General features: G+C 40.2%; 1 protein-coding gene and 1 long non-coding RNA gene across 3 annotated transcripts in view; one reads left to right on the top strand and one right to left on the bottom strand.

The window, feature by feature from the left end:
* LOC131194257 (uncharacterized) overlaps positions 1–24,243 on the top strand; it is a 43,317-nt gene extending 19,074 nt beyond the window's left edge. The window contains exons 2-4 of one of the 2 annotated variants that reach the window (XR_009154133.1): positions 18,722–20,147; positions 22,169–22,247; positions 23,553–24,243. This is a non-coding gene — a long non-coding RNA (uncharacterized LOC131194257). Of the gene's footprint in view, positions 1–18,411; positions 20,148–22,168; positions 22,248–23,552 lie in introns of those variants that run through there. The other variant, XR_009154132.1, reaches the window with a different exon arrangement.
* The window catches only part of EIF3H (eukaryotic translation initiation factor 3 subunit H), an 88,885-nt gene that overhangs the window by 37,964 nt on the left and 26,324 nt on the right, over positions 1–24,597 (bottom strand). The window lies entirely within an intron of this gene.

The raw sequence follows: 24,597 nt of genomic DNA, 5'->3' as shown, positions 1-24,597 counted from the left end.
TGTAGCTGAATAAATAGAAGAAATGTAGGTTTCAGAAATCAAATCATTCTGATTTATGGTACGTGCAGATAGTATCAGACAAGGTTAGGCCAAAAGTTGCCAAAATGCATCAATAGAGCAGAAGAAGAAACTAGATGGTAGCATAAAATAAAGGCTACCAAGAAAATCCACCAGGGACAAAATTGAACCAACTGAGTGCAAGGCAGGGCACTTTTGTTTGTGTAACATTAAACATATTTTTTTTTTATTTTTCAAAACCAATTTATTCCACTATTCACCAGACCTGCTTATAAAATTATAAATACGGTCAATCTTTTATGTGCGTTGGGCACACAAAGGGAAACTTTTTACTTATCTGCAAATATCAGTGTGCCTTGTGTTCTCTTTTCTTCCCACACCACTTAACATGAGTAGCAAAGTAGGATGCAAACCTAAACAAAAATTAAACATCTGGCAAAACATAATCTAGAACATTAAAACTGCTGCTGCATTTAATTTCTCTGCTTTGTGGCTGCAAAGGTTGTTCACAACTCAAAACATATTTCTCAATTTCAAGAGGTTAGTGTAAAGGGAGATTAAGGCAGAGAAAAAATTGGAGGTGCAAACGGGGGTTCCTAACTATGAAGATTCGAATAGGCAAGGTCTTCTCAAATAAAAAGGAGCTAATCTTTACCATTTCTCTGATGAACCAGAATAAAACATATCTCACAGTCTAAAGTGCACCCATAATCAAATCAAGTCACCATAAAATACCTACTAAAAAGGGCTTTCAATATATGTACACATTACTACGTCAAAAGGAGGCATGCTCCTTTGTATCACAGCGACATCGAGGACTGCTGCATTAATAGAATGAAATGTATTTTGATGTATCAAATGTATACAGACATTGATTTGATACATACCGTTTTTCTCCCCGAAAATAGGACAGGGTCTTATTTTCTTTTGACCCCCAAAATATGGCCTTGGCCTTATTATCAGGGGGTCTTATCCCTAAACCTCGGCAGGCCAGATTCAGTGAGCCGGACTATGGAGAAGAAGAAAGAGAGGAGGCCTGCAAGAGAGTCCATTTCTCATATTCTTTTCCTCCTGGGCGGCGGCAGTGCGTTCAGCTCCTCGAATCTGGCTTGCCGATCTTGGCCAGTGAGGGGGAGTGGCAGGTGGGGAGGGGTGGGGCGGCGGGAGAAGGGAGAAGCATGGAGCAAGACGCCTCCTCCTCTTCCTCCTTCTGCTCATTGGGGATCGCCTGGCTAAGTCGGACTCCGGAGCAACTGCCCTGGGGACTCTGGCATCCCAGCATTGTCATTGTGGCTGCCTTCTATCCCCCCCCCTACCCCTTTCCACCGCCCAAGCGTTTAACCCAGCTGGTGGGCTCGTCAGAGCAGCCCCCTCGCCGCCCCCTACCCCTAAGCCACTCTGTTTCCCGCTTGCCAATAGCAGATTATAAATAAAAAAAGAGAGAGAGAGAGCTGAAACAGGGAGGGACCTCGGCTGTCAGCACCCATGCAGATTAACCTTTTAATCGGCTCCTTTTATCAGGGGCCGTCTCGGAGCTCCGGTTCCGGCGGGTTGAGGCTGTTTTTAGTATCCGACCCACACACTAAAAAAAAGGTTTGCCGAGGGCGAGGTTGGGAACACGGGCAGCAGGCAGAAGGGGAAGACAATCCCCCACCTCTCCCCTGGCAACCCCAGGGCTGGCCGAGAGACCCCCCTCCCTGCTCTTCATCCTCCGCCGGGCTTTGGCATCAATGAGGGCCAATCGCCACCCACCCATGGGGGGGTTCCTTTCCGTGCGAGGAAACGGCGGGATGTCTCCACGCCCTCCCATTGTGTGGAGCCAGACAGGCGGGGAAGCAAGGTGGAAGCCCCCGGTGCTGCCTTCCAGTTGGGGCAGAGAGAGAGGGAGGCAGCTTGCAAAATCTGCTTGTTAGGACTGCGGGATCCACTCCCCCCCCTCCTGGCCAGCCGGCCTCCTCTCTGACCTCACCTCTTCACACCGTGATGTTTGTGCGGCAGCTGCTCATGCATCTAAATATTGGGGGGGGGCTTATATTTGGGGGGTTATTTAAGTGCATGCGCTCAAAAGCCCAGTTGGGCTTATTATCGGGGCAGGTCCTAGTTTCAGGAAAACACGGTATAAAAATGTATCAAATCAACATGTCTTATTATGCATCTCATTTGAAACTGGCATAATTTTAGGAATAACACTGCTGTATAGATGCTGTACAAGTGGGACCCAGTGGCTCAGTGGCTAAGATGCTGAGCTTATCGATCAAAAGGTCGGCAGTTCATCAGTTCGAATTCCTAGTGCTGCATAACGGAGTGAGCTTACTTGTCCCAGCTTCTGCCAACCTAGCAGTTCGAAAGCACGTAAAAAATGCAACTAAAAAAATGGGGACCACCTTTGGTGGGAAGGTAATAGCATTCCATGTGCCTTTGGCATTTAGTCATGCTGGCCACATGACCACAGAGACATCTTGGGACAGCACTGGCTCTTCAGCTTTGAAACGGAGATGAGCACTGCCCCCTAGGGTCGGGAACGACGAGCACATATATGTGAAGGGAACCTTTACTTTTACACATTTCTATACTAAGTAGACACATTACATGATACAGATCTATATCTCTACTGTAGGCAAGATGGGTTCCTCCAGGTATTCTTGGAGTGTAGTTCTCACTGGCCATTCTGGCTATAACAGGCAGCAACTGCAATTCATCTGTAGGGATAAACTTTATCTACTCCTGTTGAACACTGGGAAAATCTCTAAGGAGATTTTCTTAGTTTGTTTATCCTTGCCTGGAAAACAACAATGTACACGGATGGCATGCAAGCAACCAAGAATGGAATTTTAACCAATTATTCTAAAATTAAAAGTGCAAGGTTTAAATCAGTAACATGTTCACAGCAGAAATCTTGGAAAGCTACGTTCATCTTGATAATCTATTGAACCTTACTTGACTTGATATGTGTCTGTCGAAAAGTAATATAAATGTTATGTCTCCTGCATTTACAATCTAGCACCCTAAAATGGTGTTAAGACTTCAACTCCAAAAATTACCAGCTACTACAGTTAAAGAATTTGAAGCCCTGACACATCTGGAGGTTGCAAAATATTGACATCACGGAGCTACTTCCAACCCAGCTATGCACCTGGCCATTGAAGCTTCCCTTTCTTAAAAATGCAAATGGAAAATTAATTAATTGAACAAATTGAGGATATGTGCATGGTCTACATGATCTACTTAGTTAGGAAGATGCAATACAGTTCTCTTGTACATTGTATTAAGGGAAACATGAGTAGGCTCCAATTCTACAGTTCAGTCAAAGCTACAAAGTCAATGCATTTAGCCAACGGACAAAATCCCTGCCAACACAACAAAACTGGATTATTCATATTACAATTCACATTCAACTGATGTTCACGTTAACTGCAAAAAAAATTTCTGGAAATGGTTTGGTCAAGATGTTGAGAAATATGTTAGCAACTGTACTGATCCTGCAAAGTACAGGTAGTCCTTGATTTATGACTACAACGGAGCCCAAAATGTATGTTGCTAAGCAAGATGTTTGTTAAGTGAGTTTTGCCCCCCTTATGACCTTTTTTGCCACAGTTGTTAAGTGAATCACTGCACTTGTTAAGTTAGTAACACGGTTAAGTGAATCTGGCTTCCCTATGGACTTTGCTTGTCAGAAGGTCACAAAAGGTGATCGCATGACCCCAGGACACTGCAACCGTCATAAATATGAGTTACTTGCCAAGCATCTGGTTTCTGATCACATGACTATGAAGATGTCGTAAGTGTGAAAAAACGATTGTAAGTTATCTTTTTCAGTGCCATTGTAACTTGAATGGTCATTAAATGAACTGTTTAAGTCAAGGAGAAACTGGACGTTCCACACCTTATTTATTTTTATTTATTTATTTATTAAATTTTTATACCGCCCTTCTCCCGAAGGACTCAGGACGGTGTACAGCCACCTATCTCCAGGTTTCTGCTTCTGCCTCCTATTTTTATCCTATTGCCACTATCTCTCTTCCAGAGATTCTTCACTTGGTAGCCATCTGTCCACCTTGGTATGCAAAAGTGATAGGGCTCTGATAACCAGTGATACTTTCCTGGCAAGTAAAAGGTCAAAATGCAGAAGGGAGAAATATAACTACCCACCTACCTACCTCTTGGCCTTGTAGCATGGATACATAGCATCTAGAGCAGGGCCGTCAAACTTGTGGCCCATGGCCAGATGAGTCATGCACTGGCCACGCCCACACCCGGTTTAGCGAAGGGGGAAATCACGATAAGTCACATGACGCTGCAAATCTGACACCCCTGACCAGTGGCGGGTTTCAAATTTTGTTACCACCAGTTCTGTGGGTGTGGCTTGGGACGTGTCATGGTGGGCGTGGCTTGGTGGGCATGGCAGGGGAAGGAAAAAAAATCTCCATTCCCACCCCACTCCAGGGGAAGGTTACTGCAAAATCCCCATTTCCTCCCGATCAGCTAGGACTCGGAAGGCGGAGAATAGATGGGGGTGGGGCCAGTCAGAAATTTTACTACTGGTTCTCCAAACTACTCAAAATTTCCGCTACCGGTTCTCCAGAACTGGTCAGAACCTGCTGAAACCCACCTCTGCCCCTGATCTAGAGGATTCAGCTCCTCTTTCCATTTGGGTACGAAGTCTTCATGGAGTTTTTTCTCCAGGTTTTTTTTTTTAAATCTCCCGTCAGATAGAATAGTGAAGTTAATCTCATTCTGTACAAGAAGCTGCATATTTCTCCCTCTGGGGAGGATGCATTAGGATTGATTTGCAGTCTAGCAAGGAGGTTACATTCTTAAGGATAATCTATAGACACACACAACTTGAATTTTCAGAATTGTTTACATTGAGGAAAGAACTATAATCCTTGCTTTCAGATTAATTTTAAGAAGGGACTGAAATAATTTTAAAAAGCAAACTCAGATATCCATTTGCCTATGATATAATTTCATCCTTGATATTAGAAACTAAGAAGATTTTGTTTTTAAAATGGAAACTAAATCTTTAGCATCAGACAGGTAGAAAAGTGTTCAAGGTCGTTTTACATGCACATGGGATTTACAAGACATCAATATATATATATATTTCATTTTCAGTCTAAAATACAAACATGCACTGCACCAAAAACATATCAAATTCTCAGTTCCTGAAGCAAGATAATATCTAAAGTGAATCCTTGATCCACTTCCTACTAATGTAACCAAACTATCCAATTTTAAGATTTTTTTTCCTTGTTGTGTACCATGTCCAAATCCCTCTTAAAACCTCAAATGGAATCATACACACACTTTCTCTGGTATGCCTTTTAGACATAAACATGTTTCAGTTTTGTAAAATTATCTGCTATTTCCCCTTGAGTCAAATCAAGGGCTACCAGCCTATTTTTCCTAGCACATTTCTTCTCAAGAGACTACAAGACAAGCCACCATTTTTCAGAACTCTGGCATATTGGCTTTCCCAGTAATAAATTAGACATCGTTAGCAATTCAGCTACTTTTACTTCTTTTGTTCTTTATTAAGTTGGATCAATGCCATCTGGTTCTACTGATTTATTACTAGTTACCTTCATTTTCACCTGTAAGGCCTCCTATATCAACCAGTCTGGACACCTGAACTTCTGCTTATGTTCCTAGAAAAACAACCCAGGAAACCACCCAGGGATGGAATCCAATTATGGCTGATTACCTCAAGAGCCATTTCTTCCCAGTTTCAATTTCACCAGGTGCAATGAGAAGACCAAAAGACTCTTTAAAGTCTGCCTCCCAAACAAAGAACATTTTTACTTGATGTTGAAATAAATTGCCCCAAAATAAATTTGGCATAAATGGAACCCTGTAATAGAGGAAGGAAAATCAGTGCATGTTTAATCTGGGCCTAAGGAAAATGTAATGCAATTTGCAATACTGTGAGCAGTAAAACATATATCTCTTTCTTACCACAACTTTTTTTTCAACCCCTATATCTGGGTGTATTTATTTTCTGGAAACAGAAGTATTACTTGTGATTCAGAGACCTACTCCCCCCACAATAGCCCTGGCCCCAAATATGGCCTGAATGGTTCCCCATCAGATCAAGCTTGTTCCTCAAAGTCTTCCCCTCCTAAAGCTCAAAAAGGATAAGAAAGGGAAAAAAAGATGTTTTTTTGGCCCCTGCTTGGTACTCAGTGATAGCATGAAAAAAGACCATCCCTTTCTTCATATGCCAAAGGAACTGTGGAAGCAATTGATCCTTTCTTATCTGAGGGCTGTCTTTCTTGATTTGGAAAATATTGTCTTCCCAGGCTCTGAGTGACAATTGACCGGGGTATGATAGAGAAGAGGGCCATGGAGAAAAGGCAAGGACTTTTCTTGATAGCAATGTCATGACATGGGTGACAGGGAGGACATCTAACTGTTGGCATGCTGACCTCTCTCAAGTCCTATTCTTTTTGAACCAGACTGTAGGAGATGATCAGGCTGAGCCTGAAGGACGGATAAAATGTATCATCGGTCTCAAGTCCCTTCATGTCCACAAGAGATCTAAGTCTAGCCCACCTTGAGTTTTATTGGCTCTTATCCAATGGTGGGCTGCTGCCGGTTGTAACAACTGGTTCGGCCAGAACCGAAAATGTGAGTGCATGCGTGCGGCATCGAAAAACTGGCGATTATATAGGACAGGATAGCGCCAGGGTGGGTGGGCAGGGCCAGCCGCTGGTTGGAACTACCGGCTCTCCCGAACCGGTCTGAACTGGCAGCAGCCCACCACTGCTCTTATTTACCACCAATTTGCTTTAACTGTTAGTAGTTCAGATTCTTGTAGAGAGTTTAAGCCAGGGATGTCAAACCTGATTTCATTGAGGGCCGCATCAGGGTTGTGTTTCACCTCAGGGGGCTAGGGGGCGTGGCCAGGATGTGCATGGCCAGCTCAACATCACTCGTGTCAGGGGCGCCTGTGGCAGCCCAAGCGTTCTGCCAGGAAAAATGGGCTCCAGAGTTCCGTTTTCGGCTGGGATGGCCTCCTACAACCCTCTGTCAGCGGCCCTCCCAAGCTCTGTTTTTGCTGGCAGAAGCACCGCAGGCCAATCCTTCGCTATTTCCACGGCAGACCCACACCAGAACTAAGTAGCCCGTGGCTGAATCTGGCCCCAGGGCCTTGAGTTTGATACCCCTGGTTTAAGCTGTTGCTATATATTCATTTGAACTGCCTGGATGCCTGATTTCCTGCATTTAACACAGATCTCTCAAAGCTCCACAGATCAGTATCTCTTCCCTGTCACTCTTTACCAAGAAGCCTTTAGGGCTGTCAGTCACCATCAAATACGTATAACTGCCAAATAAAAGCACCTGCTACCATTATTTCTTACATTTTAAAAATATTTTTGAGTAGAGGCCTACTATAGGACCCATTTAAATAGTGAATAGAATAGAATAGAATAGAATAGAATAGAATAGAATAGAATAGAATAGAATAGAATTTTTTATTGGCCAAGTGTGATTGGACACACAAGGAAATTGTCTTGGTGTATATGTGCTCAGTGTACATAAAAGAAAAGATATGTTCATCAAGAATCATGGTTTCAATATAGGCAACTAAGTGCTAGATGGAAAGAAGATCAAAAAATTGGTACAATGCAAAAGGAGGAAAATTTAATAAAGCAAATTAGAAATCAGACTCAGGAGCATATAAAGAGATTGTACAATGTGTTGCTTGAAATAGATTCGGAAAAGGATTTGGTAAAGGACTGTATGATAAAATGGGCACAGAATATTCAGGAACCAATAATGTTGGTAACATGGGAGAAAATCTGGGTTAGAAATGTTAAGTTTACACAAGCACAGAATCTAAGGGAAAATTTTTATAAGATGTTTTATAGATGGCACTTAGATCCCAAAAAATTATCATGTATGTATCTTGATATCCAAGCAAAATGTTGGAGATGTGACTGTGATGACGCTACATATTTTCATATTTGGTGGACTTGCAAGAAAATTAAGGCTTTTTGGATAAGAATTTGGTGGATTATTCAAAATGTCCTGAAGAAGATAAAGTTCCTGCCGCAATTTTTCCTTTTGGGAATTATAACGGATTGTACAGTGACTGAGATTAAATTGATTTTGAACTTCATAACAGCAGCAAGGCTGCTGATTGGACAATATTGAAAGAAAAAAGAATTACCTACAATAGAAGAATGGATATTGAAAGTTACTAACTTGGCTGAGATGGCTAAAATCTCAGCCTTTTTGAAAGACAATACGCAGGAAAGATATTTAATTGAATGGAAAAAATGGATTGATTATTTACAAAACAGATATCTGTTTAAGAGATATCAGATTGCCTTTGAATAATTAGGATGTATTATTTTAGAATGCAATGGGAGAGGTTAGGAAATGAAAAGACTCGGATGAGGTTAATTGGATTAGAAGAGAAAATTTTACTCTCTGTTTGGTTCATGTATAACAATACCTTGTGATTGACCCGGGAGGCCGGGGGGGGGGGGGGAAGGGAGGGGGGAAGGGGTTTTTGAGGTGGGAGGCGGGGGAAAGGGCGAAAAATATTTTTGTTTGTTAAAACTTTTTCAATAAAAAAAAAAGAATCATAAGGTACCACACTTAATGATAGTCATAGGGTACAAATAAGCAATCAGGAAACAATCAATATCAATATAAATCGTAAGGATACAAGCAACAAAGTTACAGTCGTACAGTCAGTCATAAGTGGAAGGAGATGGGTGGTGGAAGCTATGAGAAGATTAATAGTAGTGCAGACTTAGTAAATAGTTTATTATTATTTGGAATTATTTGTTTACCAGAGTGATGACTTTCGGGAAAAACCTATTCTTGTGTCTAGTTGTTCTCTATAGCGTCGTTTTGAGGGTAGAAGTTGAGTTTATGTCCAGGAAATGAGGGGTCTGTAAATATTTTCACAGCCCTCTTTTTGACTCGTGCAGTATACAGGTCCTCAATGAAAGGCTTCATTAGCTTCTATTAGCTTCTGATGCAAATCTCTTTTCGATGCAGTAGTTTTATTTAACAATCCAAGGGAACAGAATTTAACAACCCAGGAAGATTCTACTACCCAGGAAGTAGAATCCAACAGGCCTGGGGAATATCAAAGTTCCATTTTCTTGTGGTATAGTGCTTTTTAAAACTGAGGGGGTGGCCTTATCATTCTCCTCTTCTATTAACTTTTAAATGTGCCCACAGAAATCAGAAGCAGCTAATTCTTTACTCAATGTGGTATCCAAGGCATTAAATTTAATAAAATGACCTCAATAAAAGTTAATCAGAAGTGTTTAAATGTATCGGCAATAAAACAAATTTTATGGCTAGCAGAGTCAGTTATCTTCTGTGACAAATTAACTGAGCACTCAAAATGAGATGCATCGGTACCATTTTAGTAATGAAAAATGAATGTGAGTCAAACATAACAGAAGGGACCAACTCATTACTTCCCAAATAGAAACCTCATTTGGACAGGGAAGATATTTGTCTATTTTGATGGTCTTTCATGGCTTAGGAGTCTGCTTAATTCTCCCAGGGAATGGCATGTTGCCCCTTGCACTGAATCAGGAATCATAATATAATTCTCTTCCCAAATCCAAGTTTCAAACATATGCTGTTGCAGCACATTTCATGGATTTGGAAGGCCCACCCCAGTATTTGGGAGATCCTCATCCTCAGCTCCAAGTAGAACAGAAACTAGAAAAACAGTAGTGAAAAAAACTCTATGTCTCTCCAGCTCCAAAGAAAAGACCAGAGTCTGCCAAATTTGGCCCTGCACTTCCTAAGCTCTTTGGATGTTTCAAAAATCCAGAAGCTAACCTATGTGTGCAATTTTTCCATTCTAGCATTGATTCCAACTCAGTTCTAGTACTCAAAACACATCTGGTCCCTCCCTCCCTCTCTCTCTCTCTCTCTCTTTTTCTCATTCTAACATGTGTCATTTGTGCCAGTCTCTGACTAGAGAAGCCTAAGAGTTTTTTTTGTAAAAAGAGAAGCAGAACTTCACCATACCTTATTTAACATAAAAACAGGCCTCCTCACTCACCTTAGAACTCAAAGATAAAAGTGACTCAATGTACTATGAAATCTGGAGTAAAATTTATGAACGGTTAGACAAGAGGAAGAATGCCAAGAAGGTGTAGTGAATGTCTAGAAATGTATATGTCAATGTATATTAAACTTGTGAGTGAGATATAGGGATGTATATTAAACTTGTGAGTGAGATATAGGGTTACTGGATATGGGTATAGTTGCTTAGGAGGTATTATGTTGTATACTTGACATGTAACGAAGTAAGATATATGTAAATTTGTATATATATCGAGGAATATATTACTTACTAATTTGAATTAGACGTAAATGTTAGAAACGAGAGATTTCAAACCATGTCCATTGTTTTTAAACTTGAATTAATAATAATAAAAAGGCGTCCTCATGAACATCTCTATGATTATATAAAATCCCTTGTATTTGGGTGTGAGAGTTGGACACTAAGAACAATTGATCGAAGAAGAAATCAATGCCTTTGAACTGTGGTGCTTGTGTAAATTATTGTATACTATGGAGAGCCAGATCAACCAAGAGAAAGGTTCTGAATTGTATAAAACCAGAAACATCATTTGAAGCCAAAATCACAGGACTACGTCTGATTTACTTTGTCCATGTCATGCATACAAAATTCATTGGAGAAGTCATTGATATATAAAATTATAACTGTTTACTGTTAAAATTATGTATCATACTTTTTTTTTTACTTTATTGTATTTTTTTCTTTTTAAAGCACTTTCTCTTTGACAATATATTTCTTTAGTTTTTTTCTTTTTCTTTTTCTTTATTTTATTATTTTAAAAGCAATAAAAATAAATATTGCTAATTTTGACATTCATTGCAAGTACCTGAAGTTAATTCGGGCATCATTTCCAAAGTCAATCATATTGATCAGATACCAATGATGCCCTTATTCCAAGGAGTTCTAACATATATCACCTGTCCATGTTATCTCTTCATAAATGCAGGTAAATACTAGGAGAACAGACTCTTCAATGGCAGACTGAAATTTCATGGATCTTCAGATATCACCAAAGGCCAATCTCTATGAATTCCAGCTATGAGGGCTAAGAGATGGTGTAAGAATGGTAGTCCAACAATATATTGAGGTAGTTTGTGGTAGGAATATTGTGGACGAATATAGATTCCTACCACACTCTATGTTAAGCTTAGGAAAACACCCTAGTAACTTGAAGGATAACGGATGTAAATAACAACCACAGCCAGTGGGTAGTTCCAGTGATTCAACTAGAATGTTCTGAAGCTTGTTCTCAGGATGCAATAAGTCCCAATGGAGATTGTTTCAGCTTATCACAATGCATGGAACAATCATGGTTAAGTCAGATCATAATTTCTTTATAAGTTTCTCCTTCTTTGAAAATCCTGAAGCAGATATATAATCCACCCACCCACCTGCTAATTACAAATTCCATTAACAAAGGGATAGCTTGGTACCTCTGAGAACCCTTTCATTTAGAAAAGGATTTTCATTGGCAAGTTAACTACTTATCACATTGTGCTGAGATCAGATCATAAGCGAAAAACCCCATAGCCCCAAATGAAAAACTAGTCACTTGAATACACAACCTGATGGTTATCCTTGACAGCCTGATCTGCAACACTACATGTTGCATGAAACAAAGACAACTCATTTCAGGAAGGATGGTCAAATTAAATGATTTAACAACCGGTGAAATCCACTTACCTTCAGGAACGGGAACGCACGGCAGCACATGCGCAGATGGTAAAAAACTGGGGCGTAATAACATTCCGGCAGGTGGGCGGAACCTCCCACCGCCGGCACTATCGGTTCGGTTAGCTGGATAGAACCGGAGGGATTTCACCGCTGGATTTAACTCAATTAACCCATTTTCTCAAGTTTTCAAGATGTTTTAAGAAACTTTCCATTAATTTCTCTTTACTCTAGTCCTCAATTTTTATAGCAATTCTAAATTAAAAGTTAAAATTTGTGAATGGGCTACACACTCCAACTGCTGATGTGCCAATGTTCCCCTTTGCTCATCTTAGATCAGAAACTCAAGCAAACGAGTTGGTATACCATTCATTTTTAAAATATTGGGGGAAACGAGGATTAGTTATTACTCAGATTGAATTGTTCCAGTAAAATTGCAATGAATATATTTTCTTTGGGTTAGGAATGCTCATGACTCTTCCGTTAGCACCTCCCAAATGAGAACACAGCCAATATCACAGACACATAAGAAGAGCGAAGGTCTGTTTCACAAAATTATTATTTTTCCATGGTTAAAAAAAAAAAATCAACCAAGTGCTCAAATGCATTCCTTATTAGGAGACAATTTATAGCTTACATCATCTAAGATACTCACTATAATACAATTTGATGACAAGATTCCTATCATAAACTGTGTCACGTGGCCCAATCACCATCTGGCCCAATTTGAGCCACCACTGCAACCACTCCTCCTCCAGCTGCAGGAGCACCATGACTTTGACCGAAGAGAAAAATGCTATTATGTCTAATTACAATCACTCCACTAAATCCCCCCTCCTACTTTCCCAAGCACAAGAAGGTGGCAGTGTAGAAGCTTCCGGTGTTAATATAGCTTCCAAACCTGACACCGTGCTTATGTCGTCCATTGCTAATGCAATTTGGATGTTTTTTACGGGCATTCTCACATAAGACATGTTGAAGTCGTCCAACTTCATAATAACAAAGCATGTATGACTTCCTTGATTAACACACACTAGAAATTCTTGGGCAAATGTACCTGGATCATAGTATGTACCTGTCTATTCAGTAGCAAAGCTGGTCCTAGGACAGAAGCAAGAAAAAGGGTTCTCTCCATACTTATTCTTAAAGCGTAACATGTGTTAATTAGTTTGTACATGCTGGCTGGCTTCTGAGAAGATCCATATAGTTTTAAAAGTGGATCAGCTAAATAAATGAAGAGCAGGCCTATCAAGAGCTATTTCTTTTGAGGACTTGCATCAGGTTGGAATCAGCACACTTCGAAATGCCAGGTGTAGGGGATGAATAGTATGAGAGGGGTATGTCTGTTTCCTGATTGCAAGCACCCAGAGATAATCTGGTAGGCCAGATTGTAAGAAACAAAATGCTGGAAAAGATGGACTGATCCATCAAAGCTATTGTTAACCTCCCACTCCCCAACTTCCAGAAATAAATGGGAGTGTGCCTTTGAAGTTGCATGTATCACCTACAACATGGGTGTCAAACTTGTGGCATCACGTTGCCGTCACATGATGTATCGTGACACTTTTCCTGTTCACAGAGCTGGGGTGGGCATGGCCTGCACGTGACGCATCCGACCCATGGGCCGCCAGTTTGACACCCCTGACACCAAACTTTTGTTTACAAGAAAATCAAAACTCAAAACAATCTGCAACCTGTATAAAGCCTATAGAATTCTTGATGTTGATTAATTACAACTCCCAGCAACCTCATCCAGTCACTTGAGGAATACTGGAAGACTATCCAAAGACAGAATATCTCTCAAATCAATGTCATCAAGGGCTTTAAAGGGAACACCTAAAATCTTGAATTACATCTGGAAGCCAAATGGTAACCCATGCAGCTCATGAAACAGCTGGATATATGCACATACTGAAACAAGCCCATCACCGCCCACACTACTAAATTCCGGACCAGTTGTTACTTCCAAGAATTGTCTTCAAAGAAAGTTCATGTAAAGCACAGAGCATAACACAATAGTCCAATCACAAGATGATAAAGGCTTGAATAACTATCAAGGAACTGGTGCAACTCAGATATACACATGCACAGACTGCCTTGGCCACTGCTGTCACTTGCTCTTCCAGCAGGAGCTGTGAAGTCCATGAGGATCCCCAGATTGCACACCAGACTTGCATACAGAAGTGCAATCCCACTAAGGACTAAATATAGAATATCCCCCAAACCAGTGCAGCAAACAAACAAGCTAAGCCATTTGGTCTTCTCAGGATTAGGCCTAAGTTTGTTCTTCCCCATCCAGGCCTACAGAAACCTCCAGATCAAACCTTTGAGACTGTCACATGGCTGACCCAGGGTCAACCAGGTATAAGTGTGCACCACCATCATATTAATGATACCAGACCCAAACTGACAAATGTTCTCACCTGGCAGTTTCATGTGAATGTGAGGGCAGAAAGTTGAGTTCTGTGGCACCCCACAAGTGAAGTGCTAATTTTGCAATATAAAAAGAGCTTTGAATTCAAATGGGCAAGCCACTAACCTACTAAGGTACACATGTCACCCATGAGCAGGAAATAACAAGAACTTCTAGTATGGGTGGAAATGTGCAAGGAATGTCATATCTTCTCAACCTCGATGCCAGAGATATACAAACTTTTCCAGGATGAAAGCTAAAGTTGCCTTTTGAACAGTAGGCATGTTTGGAACTGCATTCCAAAATAAATACAGCTAGAAGAAGAAAAAAATACTTGATTTCATTTATGATGAAATTACATTAATTAGATATGTAGAAAGCTAGCACCCACCCCTCTCCTAGGAAAATGAGATATTTTAGGAAATATTAAAAGGGCAGAATATTTCCACAAAAAGGGAGGCAGAAATTCAGCCTCCCGGCCTTTGTCAATGGGACATTTCCATTCTACATAACAAAGATAGGATTAGCCCTCTACCCATCTAGTAACAGAACTCACCACATGGCACCTGGGGAGATTTCATCACTCAGCAAGGCTCAACCAAGCTTGGGATTCCAGACAGCCTACAGAGTTGCCCCTGCATGGTCCCATGGGAGTCTGACAACCAATCAGAATACATGCTCAAATTCAAAAACCCAAAGAAGGCATAAAACTGAGGCACTCTCAGCAACTCGGCCCTTTTTCTTCTTCATGGCATGTGATCCTATCCACCATTAAAACCATCTTTCCAAACAGCCACCATGTTTCCAGTGTCTTTCTCCACACTTGAAACTGAACCCAGAAGGACATTTCTTCCAACAGGGGAAAGGATTATTTGCCGGTTTTGCATTAATAATTTCGGTGTATTTGAAATTAGAAATCGATACCCAGGTTCGGGGGCTCCTCTGGGGGCAGTGCTCAGAATTGCTTTGTGGCCCTGGGTCTACAAGGTCTTGAGTCAATGCCCCACACCATGTACTATAAAATCTGCCTGTTTTAACCACTTGGTTTATTTTGGGGTTAGCTCTACTGCTGATCTTGCCCTTCATCAGAACATACGCTGGCTTTAAAATATTACTTTTTTCCTCTCGCGGGCCTCTGCTGAATTATATTAAGCTAAGGTCTAAATCACAAGAATGACAAGGAATTGTAGTAGTTTAACACAAACAAGTCTTGAAATAATATTGTGATCAAAGCAGAAGGCAGCTTAATAAAACCCAGGTGGTTCTGGCTTATCATACATGGTCCTCATTACTTCAATTGCTCCGTTTAATAGATTGCCTGGTGTCAGCAGAAGGAGGTCTCTGCTATTAATTCCTCCAGTTATAACCCTACATGTGTTTTCTGAAGCTCTTTGATAAATCAGCTTTGTCCAGGAAAAATGTAAAGGGGGAAAAAAAATCTATTTTAGAAGTCAAACCTTTTGCCACTGCTGGCAAAACCACAGAAACCACTGAGGGTTTGCTTTATTCACTATTAACATAGGACTAAACTAGTTTCTTAGCAGCTTCCAGATGATTCAAACTTACCAGAGTTTTGTGTGGGTTGATGTATTTCTCTCCCCACATACCCCCCCAAACCCGCGCAAAAATAGGAACTTTGTTGCGAGATTTGTTCCATAAATTCCAGATAAAGGTGGTGTGTTGTATTCATTTTTCTTTTCCTTTCATTAACTTTTCAGTTTTAGATAACCACCAAATTAATTCGGGGCTATAAAAATTCAAATCCACGGAAGCAAACTTTGATTTGTTTGCAGAAACTCTTTAAAAAAATCACACTTCCCTATAGGCTTCTCATCAAAACAATCAACAGACCTTTTTAAAGCTAGCTGCATAAATAATTCACATTAAAATATTACAGCAGTCAGAGGTTTCAGCGAAAAGCAAACGTGTCTATCTCTATAAAATGGATAATTGAACAAATCATGAGAGGCACAAATGGCCAAGCTCAAATTATCATATTTTGAATATATCAAATAAAGACCTAGCTCTCTGGAGAAAACCCTAAACTGGGAACAATGGAAGAAAAACCAGAAGAGGAAAATCACAGCAAGGTGAATGGACTCGGTTAAAGTGGTTATGAGAATAGACCAGAAGAACCAGAAAAATCACGAAGAGTCAACATCAGTTTGATGGCCCATAATCAACTAATCAAACAAATTTCTCCCTAATATAGATATAAATCGGTATGACTGTCTAATTATAAATGTATATATACTTATAAACATTACATGCCAGATATCACTAGAAGCACCACAACTGTGCCAATGGGATGGGGGCATTTTTCTTTACTTCCTTCTTAGGATAGTACAGTAGATGCAGGATCCAACCTGGGTCGGTCACCAGGTTTTGTCTTCTGAGCTTTCGGACTCATGCTGGAGCCAATCCTTAGGGAACTTCTCTCTGGCAGTGTGTGGAATGTTAGATTCCGTAACATTAACCATATATTTGCCTTCATTCGTAGTACAGTAGAACTTCAGTATGGAGCTGCATAACCAAAATCAGGTTTCAGCCATGTTGTTTGACAATGTCTCCAAACCAAAAAACAAAACAAAACACTTTTGTATTTTGCAGTGACAGTACGGAGGACTTTTGGAGAAAACATGCAATTATTTTATCTTCGCTCTTCTTCCAATGCTTCTAGTAGACAGAAAATTCAAATCAAATGTTTTCATCTCTTATTTCTGTTCTACAAAAACCTGTGGTGATTTAAGGATGCAAGATTTGATGGAGAAGACACTGGGATCCGGAGCCTTTGGGGACATTGCTTAGCTGCCAACATTCCTTGTAAACCGGAACTTTATAAATGCTCTCATCCCCCAGCTAAGTGTAATCACCATTTTCAGGTCCCATAACCAGTGGATACTTTATGGGGCCTCCTCATTCCCCAAACAATATGGCGTTTGTTTGTTTTTTTAAAAAGTTGCAATGCACCTTGAACAATTCCACATGGACTATTTTGCAGCATATAAGAAAGAAGTCGTGAGATAAAATTTGAAGGGCTATCAAAAATCTGGAAGCTGAAAAACAAAATAAAATAGACTGCCAAGACATGTAAGTCAACTGATCCAATTACTCCCTTCTGGGATTTTGTGGTTTATTATTATTTTTTCCAATCATGCATGGCACAGCACCCACGGATGAACCATTTCCAAAGTCATCCAAATAACAAGGCTGCCATTTTCAAGGTTTTTTTGCGTTAACGGTTGTAAAAGAGCAGCTTTCAATCCAGCTCGGAGTGTCAGGAGTGGCACCCAGCGTCCAAACAGATTCCTTACAACACATCTACTTGCTCTGAACAATTCTCTCATTTTGTTTCAACTTCTCTCACTGCATCGCGGCTAGAAACAAATCTATACGTCCCAGAAAGCAATATGATTGTTCAAGGTTTTGCAGACTGGCCACCTTTTAGTCTAAGTTTCCAGGAAAAAAATCCTCTTAGGAATTCTGTGCATCTTTGAAAGCTACGTGCAAACATTTCAAAAGTAAAATATGCCCTTCTGCTGTATGAATCCAGTTTCCTTTATAAACGGTGTACCGCACTTGCAATAGCATTTTTGAAAACAAGATTTTTACAGCATTAATAAATCATCCAAAACTCTCTGATAGCCAAATCCCAAGCATATTTATACAATTATGTTTCACACTTTAGCACATCCTGCTGCAAAATCACAGTTGTTAACAGCTGGCACCAGAGTCAGGAGGCCAAAACCCGCGTGGAGATTTTTAAAAATTTCACTTGAATGGGCATTCATGCTAATGACTATATAAAATGCATCCTACCAGTATCCCCGGGGTACATTAAATGATGATTGAAAATGATACCAACTTTTTTTTTTAGAAAAAAGAAAGGAAAAAATTTATAATTGTGATATTTAATATTTACACCTAAATATTAGATATCACAACATAAACTATTTTAACATCAGCCTTTCCCAAATTTCAAATATAATTTGAAATGGCACAGCCTGATTGGGTCATGCACCAAAGATTCTACACTGATACTGAAGGATTTAATTGAAACATGTTTTTAAGGAAAAAAAAACATTAATAAAGTAGATTTTCATTTTTAAAGCCTTTCTTTGGCCTGACCTCAACAAATTTCTGGGATAGGGCACAGTCGTGTTAAAGTAGCAGTCACACACAGAATCAGCATAGCCATGACATTCAAAAATAGCAAAATCTAAATAATAATAAGAGGGAACTAGCTTTTCATTTCTTTGGACACCAAAGTCACAGATTTCAAGAAAGCAGATCTCAGCAAAGAAATTACAATGGTTGATTTCAACCCTCAATTACCTGAGTTAAAATTAATTATAATTAATATTATTTCTCACTCATTAAATGGGCAGCAATTAACGGGATAATTCCTTCATGACAAATGTTTAATGTATACTAGAAGTGTTGGATTAATAGCCGCTAAATTCCCTTCCAGCTTGACAATTAGAAGGTTTGAACACGAGTAGAAAAGAGAAAGCAAACATACTGCCTCTTTCCCTTATTCTTTTAATCAGAATAGAGCTGGATGGGGCCTTGGAGGTCTTCTAGTCCAACCCGCTGCTCAAGCAGAAGAGACAAGTGGCTACACCATTTCAGACAAGTGGCTGTCCAGACTCTTCTTAAAGGCCTCCAGTGATGGATCACCCACAACTTCTGAAGGCAAGCTGTTCCACTGGTTAATTGTTCTCACTGTTAGGAAGTTTCTCCTTAATTCCAGGTTGTCGAAACGCAACATGTGGGAGTAGGAGGAATAAAGGAAAGTTCCATTCACAGTTATATACCCTTAATATAACTCTGTACGTGGCCTGTGACCCTGTTTCAGACTATACAAGCTACACTTATAGTCAAACAAATTAAGTTCACTTACCTTTAGAATCCCAGGCTAAACCCCCTTGCCTCTACCCTGGTGTGTGTGTGTGTGTGTGTGTGTGTGTGTGTGTGTGTGTGTGTAAAAACATATACTCCTTTCTCCAGTCTACATTTCACGCATCTGATGAATCAGACTGTGAATCAGAAATGCTTGTGCAATAAATAAATATGCTGGTCTTCCAGGTGCAATAAAACTTTCTCACTTCTGCAGCAATGAACTAACAAGGCCATACCCTTGGGTGTGCATGATTTACAGCACAACCTTAAGCATGTTTGTCTAGTGTTAAGCCCCGCTGTGCCATATGAGGTAACAATGCACAGAACCGAAACCACACTTGCTGAGCAAAGTAGAATGTGTTGGAACTGTATTAACACAAGCCCTTAACGACTTGAAGGACAAGTGAGGGAAAGCTATATTAAGGCAACTGAGAAAGAGATGTTCATGACAATGCTATTAAAATTGCCCCTACATACCCAGAGAGACAAAACAAAAACAAGAAACAAACATGGTTATTGGCAAGTAGGAATTTAAGAACCCAACTTGAGATTCCCCTGCCTCAGAAGTCACAGATAAATATTCTTTTTTTACTGGCATATTTTCATACTAGCCTATGTTAATAAAATCAAACTCAGACTTGGACGAAGAGAAAAGCTAGTTAGAATAAACCTGATAACATCAAAAATTGGATGCTTAAACCATTAGGGGATACTCAAAGCCTTATCGGCAAGCTGCCAGGTCAAGAATCGCCCTGCCAATTTTACACTCTCCATGTAGGCTGTGTTTGCCGGTATTTAATTTACCTCCAACGTTCTATTAACCAGAATCAATACTGGCATTTACCTGCATTATCTGATTGTGTGTCTTATCCAAATACATTCAACTACTGCCTCATTTATGTATAATGCATTTCTACTTGTTGGCCTTGCTTTAAACAAGATCGTTGACAACCTAAATGAATAGCTAAACAGAGTTGTGCAAGGATATTGCTGCCATCTTTTGCAACAATAACAACACAACATTTCTGCCTTGGACACAATGAAACATGGACAGTGAAAAGAGCAGCAGAAAAGGTAGGTGGGTTTATGTTTTTAAGACAGATTGCCAGTTCTTAACCTTAACTAGCTATTTGGAATAAACTACTAACAGGCAGTCATTGCAGTATTTTGTAATGTAAGTACTCACTGATAGAATAAAAGGAACTTATAAATATTATGCGATAGTTCATTTTAAAAAGAAAGAAAGAAAAGAAAAGAAAAGAAAAGAAAAGAAAGAAAGAAAGAAAGAAAGAAAGAAAGAAAGAAAGAAAGAAAGAAAGAAAGAAAGAAAGAAAGGAACCACATACACAATTCCCTCTTGTCCCAAAGAGCTTGTTCCAAAAAGTTTTAAAAAACTACCACACAAAAACATAAAAGTCTTTGGAGATCATGTCAAAGCTATTTCCTTGATTGCTACGCTTGGCTAATTAAGGTTTTCTTCTTTTCAACTAAAATTCCCCTTCCCTAAATCCTAGAGATGTGCACAGTTAGCTTTAACTGGTCTGTGCCTAGTCCAAAATATACATTTCTGATGTTTAGTTCTGGACACAGACCAAGATTGGGGCCATTATTTTTCCGATATGGACTGAAACATAACTTGTTGTTGGTGGAAGGGTTGAGATGTCCTAATTTGTATTCAGCAGCACTGAGAGTTAGCCATCTTACTTCTAGCAACTGGGTATTAACTTTGGAATTCTTCTGTCTGGGTCGCGGTCAGTTCGATAAGACGGACTAATGCCAGATGGTGAACCTATGGCACGCATGCCTGAGGTGGCACGCAAAGCCATCTTTCCGGGCACATGAGTTGTCGCCCACCTCACCTGCAGCTGCGCATGCGCCGCAGCTGCTGCTTGGGCTTCCAGTGCGCTTGTGTACAATTCCAGAAACCCAGCTGGTCTTTGGAGCTCTCCTCTGCATGCACGCGCATTTGTGCATGCACATATTAATACGTGCACACAGCACATGCATGCGCAGATGGCATTCATGTGTGTACATTGCATGCCCAAAAGCTGTGCGCATGTGCAGATGGCGTAATTGCGCACGCAGCGCACGGGGGAGCCACGCAAAAGCCGCATGCATGCGCAGATGATGCAATTGCATGTGCAGCGCACGGGGGAACCATGCAAAAGCCATGCGCATGCGCAGATGGAGCGATTGCGCATGCAGCGCACGGGGAGCCATGCGTAAGCGAAGCACGTACCTGTTTGGCACTCAGTGAGTAAAAGGTTCGCCACTACTGGTCTAGAACTTCTTTTATTGTTAATAATCATATTAACATAATCTTCTGAGACTGAATGTGCTTCCCCCTCCCCCCACTCCTCACTTTATCTTTGTGTGAATTATGGAGGGGATGTTTACTAGTTATTTATTAGTTTCTTGGAATGAGCTCAAGTCACACTTGCCCAATCAATGGCGGTAACTTTTCCTCCTGTCCTTCAAGACCATCTCCTATACCCCCATCCAGTCTCGTAAGAGAGACTAATAATCATATCTTTATTGCACGTAACATCGTGATATTCATTCTGGATGTAACCACCATTGGAGAATGACCAAGATGGGCAATGATAGATTTACTGTATTTTTCGCTCCATAAGACACACTCCCCACCCCCCATAAGTGGGTGAAAACAGTGCTGGTCCTTTGGTGAATAGCAGCCGGGCCGCCGCAACGGGGTCCTTTTACAGTGCTGAATCTTGCCTCTTCTGTCTTTTATCATTGCCCATCTCTTCTGTCTCTTTTCTGCAGTGCAAGAGTCAAATAGGCAGAGCTGGCACATGAGAGGACATCTATCTGTGGTCCTCTCAGGCTCCGCCAGATTTTTTTTGTCTTGTTTTCCTCCTCTAAACCTAGGTGCGTCTAATGGTCAGGTGCATCTTATAGTGCAAAAAATATGGTAATTAAATAGAAAGGCAAACAAGCATTTATTTCTTTACGTCTGCCAATTCATATGGCTCCAAGTGATGCATATCTACCAATAATGTAGGATTAGAAAACATCATGGTGTACAATACAACAAATATCTACTGGATGTTCCCCCCCCACCCCAATAATTGTAGGTGATGCTGAGCTTCAGGCAGATGGTCCATTCTCCTCTGTTAACAACCCATGGACTGAGGACAAAAGGAGGATGAGAAGGTACTGTCTCCTGAACCTGAATTCATGCCCCATAGTGGTAATGTTGACCCAGATGTGCCAGTAAAGTGCATCCAACCCCCAGAGTAGGTATGCTGAGGGCCCAAGAGAAGCATGGTTTGGGAGCTAATTCAAGCTTGTACCTGAAGATCTATCAAGACTATCTGCAACTATGGCAAGTGGTGGGAGAAGGACACCAAGCTCAGTGGGAGAACGACACCAAGCATATTTCAATCTGAAGAGCTACTTTGGACATTAACTGTGTTTGTATATTGTTGTGGATATGTAGCAAGGTATCTGCTCTCGAGGACAGCAAAATGAACGAGTGGTGGCTGAAGCAGCTATTAAACAACAGGGTGATCCAAAGGCATGATCCAAATGTGATGCACCTATTACATAGATCACAATTCAGCATTATACAAGACGCTGCATTCTAAGGCATTTTCCATCTGGTGCCTGTGACTAACATGAATCCCTCATGAATCACTTTCTCTGGTGCCCTCCCTATAATATGGGACAGAAATGTCCAATAAAAACAGCAGGCGTTGACTTTTACATACACTTCCCCTCAGTTAAGGGACTGTATGAGCTTTTAATTTCTCCCTCACCACGTACTGATAAAGCTGAGGTAAAAATGAGGGGATACCTGCCACTGCAAGCCCAGTACTTTTCACAGTGGAGCTAGTTTGGTGTAGAGATTAAGGCACCAGACTAGAGACCAAAAGACAGTGAATTCAAACCCAACCTTAGCCAAGTCCTGGATGACCCACTCTCTCTCTCAGCCCAACCCATCTTGTCAGGCAAATAAGTGGGTAGAGTGTGAGAAAACTGCAGGCTAGCCTTTAAATTCGGAGTAAAAGGAGAGGTGGATCATGTCCCTGATTGTCTGCAAGGCTAAGTGTAACCATAGCAAACAGATTTAGAAGAGTTTTATTTTTAAAACATGAAAACTCTTTTAACAGACTGACTGGGATCAATTTAATATTTTCTGCCAGGACATGTCATGCCTTGGGGGGAAGATAAATCAATCAGAAGTGCAGTATCTCAAAGCCAGCCTTTCTCTCATCACTGTTCCTTTCCATCAGAACACCTATGACCTCTGGGCATATGCTTGCCCTAAGTTCAAGGAAGGCAGGGGTTAGGTCTACCTGATGGGGATTGCAAAAAACTGGCCAGTCGCTAAATGTCTGGAAGCAATATTTTCTGTATCTCTTTGCTGCTATCTAGAGAGTCTCCCTCAAAGTTGCTTCTGGATCCTACTGTTTCCCCTGACCAACATACTCAAATGTGTTTTATTTTTAATTTCAGCCAAACTGCAGGCAGAGAGAAGTGGACCTTCTAGAAGACAAAGTTTTATTTTCAGTTTGAAACAAAGCACATTTTTTGTTTTATGCAAACCCAATACAAAATCCTAAGAAAACGATATTACCCTTTAGTGCCTAATTTCAAATGCACCATCTTTTCTCACCTTTAAATAAACTAACCATGCCAGAGACCTGTACATTTTCTCGATTTTTTTTTTTTTGGTAGAAACTAAATGCTTTTCATTTGTGGGCTTTTGGTATACTCTATTTCACTTGCCATAAACTTTACAATATTTAAAGGTTGCTTCCATCATAGGTTGATTGAGATCCAGCTAATCAGTAGTTAACTAATTTTGTTGCAGAGACCTAAGTAGAAACTGAACTCTTGGACAATTCTTTATGGTCACCGTAGAATTTTTATTCCTAAATCCAAATGTGATTTTATTGTCACTATTCTTTGAGAGTCTCTTTATGATGTCTTTGGAGATATTTAAATGCACTAAATAAATCAGTCTTTAGGCTAACTGTTCAACCTGAATGTCTGATTATAACTCCCAGAATGAGGACACTACCAGCCTTTGGCCCTGCTGACTGTACTTGTAGATGTTAAGTAAACTAATTATGAAAAAGTTGGCTTCAGCACTCGCATTATTGCATATAATAAAGTTCTTGTTTATCAAAATCTATTATCTTGATAGTTTCAGAAGCACACATGAAGATACAACTGTAATAAACTTGGAAGGTTTCACATACACAAAAAAGGAGAATGTGTGTATATTAATAGGAAGTTACAGAGCTAAGAACTTTACCCTGAATCTAAGTAAAACAATTTTACTTTTTTAAAAAAATTGATGTCAAACAATCAACAAGCAGAAAATACTTTGATGGATATTCAAACTTTCTACCTAGCCACTGATGCAACTTCTCCCTGGCTAGTCTTACATTTATTACATTTTAAAATCTTGGACTTCCTCCAAGAAGGTAAATAAAAAAGGTAAATAAAGATCTGGATCAATTCATTGCAATAGCTAAATTTGAGGTGACAGTAA

This window comes from Ahaetulla prasina, chromosome 3 (genome assembly GCF_028640845.1).
Source record: "Ahaetulla prasina isolate Xishuangbanna chromosome 3, ASM2864084v1, whole genome shotgun sequence".
Lineage (NCBI taxonomy): Eukaryota > Metazoa > Chordata > Lepidosauria > Squamata > Colubridae > Ahaetulla > Ahaetulla prasina.
The sequence above is the reverse complement of the archived record's forward strand: the minus strand, read 5'-3'. Positions and strand labels throughout refer to the sequence as shown.